This window comes from Triticum dicoccoides, chromosome 7A, assembly GCF_002162155.2.
Source record: "Triticum dicoccoides isolate Atlit2015 ecotype Zavitan chromosome 7A, WEW_v2.0, whole genome shotgun sequence".
In the NCBI taxonomy this organism is placed as follows: domain Eukaryota; kingdom Viridiplantae; phylum Streptophyta; class Magnoliopsida; order Poales; family Poaceae; genus Triticum; species Triticum dicoccoides.
In genome coordinates, this window is record NC_041392.1 from 128,265,098 (window position 1) to 128,270,361 (window position 5,264).

Sequence of the window (5,264 nt, forward strand, 5' to 3'; positions counted from 1 at the left end):
TTTATTTTCGCTAGGATAACCGCTTCAATTCCCATGTCAGCTTGGCTCTTTTGATAAACTACCAATATTTCATTTAAAAAAAGGTCAAATACAACACAGAGATTTATGATGCATCATAACACAGATGGATCACACAACATCCGCTCAGTTCATTTTTTAGCGTAGTACCAATCAACCACCTTCATTAACTATCTAAAGTGATACTTGATACTCAAACATGTTCTTGCATGTTACTCTTAAAAAGAAAGGTTTGGTCCATGAGACAGAAGAGTATCGTAAATCCTTGCACCAAGATAGTTGGTGCACTCTAGCGCAGACCACAACCAACTCATTATCCGGGTGCATTCATGTGTGTTTTGGGTATAGATCAATGATTGGTTGATGGTAATAACACACACATGACTGTGCCATTTTTCATCTCGGAGCATAAAACTGCAGAGGCCAGGAGTATACACTCCTTTCAAAAGAGAAAAAAAAGTTGGAGCAATGATAAATCATCTAACATTTTATTATAACCAACACTGGCATGTGATCAATGTGCTAGAGAGATGATAAAAATTGTTAGCACAAAGCACCTTTTATTCATTGATCTCATTATCTGTTAGCAACGAGTTTCCATTTTATTTTCATCACGGGAACATCTACTATTCCCATGCCAGTGTGGCCTTTTAGATAAATATGTTAATAAATATGTTATAGAAAATCAAAGATTTACGGTTCCTCATGACACAGACGCATCACACAACATCTACTAGGTTTGGTTTATAGAGTAGTACTGATGCAACCACCTCCATTAACTATCTAAGCGATACTTGACTATCAAACATGTTCTTGCATGTTACTCCAAAACATATATGTTTAGTCCATGTGACACAAGAGTATTGTGCACCCTGGCCAGCTTGCATCAAGATGTTGGTGCACTACTGCACTCTATCGTAAACCACACCGAACTCATTATCCAGGTACATTCATGGGGTTTTGTAGGTACAAAGCAAGGAGCATACAACCTCAAAGGCCAGGGATTATACCCTCTTTTTTCAAAATAAAAAGTTGGAATGATGCTAGATCACCTAGCATTTCATTATAACCAACACTGAAATGTGATCGATGTGCTAGAGAATCAATAAAACTCGTTAGCATAGAGCACTTGTTAATCATTGCTCTCATCACCTGTCACCGACGAAATTCCATTTATTTTTGTTGGTGAACCGCTTCACTCAATTTGGCCTTTTTGATAAACCTGTTAATATTTCCTTTCTAGAAATATCAAATACAACACATAGATTTATGGTGCATCACAACACAGATGCATCATACAACATTTAATCGGTTTGGTTTTTAGTGTAGTACTGATTCAACCACCTCCATCAACTTTTTAGGCAATATTTGACTCTCAAACATGTTCTTGCGTGTTACAATCATAATAAGTACATGGCATCATGATAAGTTGGTGTTTGTTTTCAGAAACATCACACACCACGACTTGAAATACACTCACGCAATGTTTAATCATGATACTTACCATCATAATTTCATGGCATCACACATGTTAGTTTTTGTTTTCGGAAACAATAATACACACACCTCATAGATTGACATGCACGATGTGGACACACTCACATGACGTCTACTTGGTCTGGTTTTAGTGGAGTGCGCGTTCAACCGCCTCGCTTAATATCTAAGCGACAATTGACTCTAAAAAAAAGTCCTTGCATGTTCTATAACCTCATGTCATTAGGACATGCTAATGGTTTTTCTTTCAGAAACGTCAAATTCTTTGTTTTCACGTCAAATTCAGCACGATAGGTTTACACGCACATCATGACACTAACACACTCACATAATTTCTACCCCATTTGGTCTTTTGTGTACATGTTCGACCACCTTCATTAACTATCTAAGTAATACCCGACTTTCAAATTCTTGTGTATTACAATCGCAACTTCATAAATTCAAAGATCACACGCAAAAAATATCATAAAATCAAAGATAATGTATGCTTTAATGGGCTAGATCTCGTAAGAGATGGTAGTGACTGATATGAAGAGGAATTGACACTAGTGCGTGATTCATGGTCTTTCCTCTTTATTTGGCAAATGATGCACTGAATATGTTGTTTGAAAAAACATGAAAGCAATATATGTCCATCAAATATAGACGGTCGGGATCTACCAAATCGGACGAACGGCTAGGGATGCATGGAAACCAGAGTGCACTGTTGTAGCTAAACCTGCCTTCCGACTTGGGACTAGTTTGGTTTGTGTCCTGGGGTCTGTGCCTGGCTAAAATAGAAGCCTGGCCTGGACGTGAAAGAGTCAAGAAAAGTTGCCTGACCCAGGCCAGCCTGGGAGTGATGTGTTTGCTTTACGTCCTCAGCCTGGCGTACCAATCATTCTGCTTCAACTTCATAAATTAATGCTGACCCACCAAGAAAACTATTGTCTATTGCCCAGGCTAGCACCAGGCGTCCCATTCTTCACGCCTGGTTCAGGCTAATGACCATGCCTGGCAGTGGCGGAGCTAGACAAGATTGATTGGGGGGGACCAGTAAGAAAATACAGTTTCTAAGGGGAGCAAAAGCTCTATTTTTTCTAATATAAAACTCCCTGTATGAATTTTTTTCACTAAATTTGTTCAGGCTGGGGGGGCCACGGCCCCTGCAGGCATGCACGTAACTCCGCCACTGATGCCTGGGGTTGCAGCCAGGCTAATGAGCATGTCAGGAGACCCAGGCCAGGCTACTATTTGATGGGGCAGGACACGAACCAAACATCTTCCAGGCTACTCTCAGGCAGGCTTCAGGCCAGGCAATTTTTTGTGTGGACTCCAACCAAACTAGTCCTTAAACCCAGGCCCACGCGTCATCCCAACAAAAGCCGAGCGGCCAAACCCCCCACTCTCCCCGGACGAGACACGCCTGCTGCAAGGCCAACACAAGAACCACACTATGCCGGCGCACGGGGCACTGGCTTCCGTCCGCCACCACCCTCTCCTCTCCTGACCGCGAGGCACTGCTCGTCGTGGACGCGAGTGGGGAGAGCAATGCCAATCGCGCTGGAGAGTGACGTCCTGTTTGACCGCGGGGTGCCGGCGGCGTGCGCCTGGTCCTCTTCGGCTGGGCGGGGCAGCAGCAGCCAGGCGGAGGCGGTGCACCTCGGTGAGTCGGAGGAGAGCGAGGCGGAGGTGCAGAGCTCGCTCAGAGGCCCCTTCGACACCATGGACGCGCTCCAGGAAGCCCTGCCCCTCAGGCCAGCCACCCAATCCGCGCAAAGGTCGCGCCTTCGTCGGCCTTCTTGCGCCGTAATCTTACTTCCACAAGTTTATTTTGGGGATTCGTTCATGCTTGGATCGTTTGGAATTTGGAAATCATTGCATTGGACTTTTACGATTCATCTGATGCTATGGAGCAGTGCAGGGTGCGTCATTGAAGTGGAATTTCGGGTGTTTTAGTAGTAGAGTGAAAATTTGTGGGAGAAGTAGTTGGGTCAGACCGGATCTGTTATGAATTATGGGGATTTCCTGGGTGATCAGAGCCTTCTGAAGCCATGAGACGATGGGGTATTTGGTATGTACTGTTATATGGGTACAATACTCCAATGCGCATGTTTTTTTAGGAAGTTCAATTCCAACAGACAAACCTTCTGAGCTTAAGAGTTGAGTTGTTTTAGGAAGTCCAGTTCTTCATCTATTTGATCGGTGGAAGGGCTTTGCAATGTAATCATCTGTGGCATTGGACGATCTTTAAGAAAAAAAATCAATTATTGGTAGTCAGTATGGGGAACTTGTTATTTCTTCTTGGTATTTACTTGTCTTGCACAGAGAATTCATCTTAAATATTATGGGGTGACCTGCTTTAATTTCTATTTAATAATATAGGAGAGAGGCGTCCAAAATCAATAATACGAAGTCTAGTTCTTTGGCAAATGCCGCTGATGTTGTGCTCTCACCTCAATCATCAAATGGCCTTGCTACTCTTGAAAAACCCTCCCTAAGAAACGCAAGGGCCCTCTTCCATTTAGTATCGACCAGGATGAGTCGCGGAGCAAAGAGCTGAGCCCTGTTGGAGATATATATCAACAACAGTGCAGGGCGCCATCGTCTCTGGCTGCCGCAAGCAGTTCACCATGCAAGAGTAGGAGCGAATATGAGCATGGGTGCTGTAAGCCTGTAACGACATGCCTTGCCATAGCCTGCAGAGAAAATCCAGTGACATGAGTGCCTTTTCTTCTCCAGCTGCTGGCCTTCAAACTCATTCATCTTAGTTTCAATGGTTGGTCACCAAGACGTGGGGGCGTCAACTGCTGTGATTTCTCCCAGGACAAAGCGCAGGAAGAATTAGCAATAAGGTGCATCTGTATTTTCACCTTCAACAACTGGTGTCCATTTTAGACTGCGGAACCAGTGAGAGTAACTCCAACAGCCCCCTTATCTTTAAGTTAACCGCAGTTTGCAGGAAGTTGAAACCAAAACCCTCTCCAATAGTTTTGTAAACCGGCCTTAACTTTAGAGAATCCCGTAAGGCGACTGATAGGCGCCGGCACACCGGCGCAACGGTTCGGCCGGTCGCATCTGATACGTTAGTTTGTCTTTTTGCCCACCTGTCAGATCAGCCTTTGCATCGTTTTTTTGCTCAACAAAAATTGCATCCAGCTGTTTGTCCTGGACACCCGCCATGAACGCTACGAGGCTTGCCTTCAAGCATCACCAGCTCGCCGCGGGTCGCGCCGTCCTCACCTGTGACGTCCGGGTAATTAAGCTACAGTAAAACTCTTCTAATAATGCCATATCATTTTTGATTACTGTTGCTAAACCTTCGTTAGTTCAAACCAATTCAAAAATCAATTCAAAAAATCGCAAACAACAAAAGTTTTCAAAAGTTAAAATAAAAATGTCCGCGCAGTGCCATAAATTGCATATTTAATTATGGCGTAATAAACACATTTTTATAAAGTACCTAAGAATTTTAAAATAGATTAAAACAAAAAAGGAAATAAAAGAAAGAAAGGAAATACAAAAGAGAAAAACAAACATAAAAAAGGAAAAGAAAACCCCCGGGGCTCCGGCCCAGCAGGCCACCGGCCTAACTGGGCCACGACCCATCAGGCCAGCCCACCCCGCACCCATAAACCCCCCCACTCCCTCAGTACCCACCAACACTCCTCACTCCTCCCCGAAAATATCTCCTCCCCCCTCTTCCTCGATTTGGATCGGGATCGAGAAGGAGGCCACCGACGCCGTGCCCCGCCATGCCCGGAGCTCGCCTC

At 44.2% G+C, this 5,264-nt stretch overlaps 1 pseudogene; it reads left to right on the forward strand.

Annotated features, from left to right (window-relative positions):
• Positions 1 to 3,042: 3,042 nt before the first annotated feature.
• On the forward strand, positions 3,043 to 4,339 carry LOC119332503 (annotated as a pseudogene).
• The last annotated feature ends 925 nt before the right edge of the window (positions 4,340 to 5,264 follow it).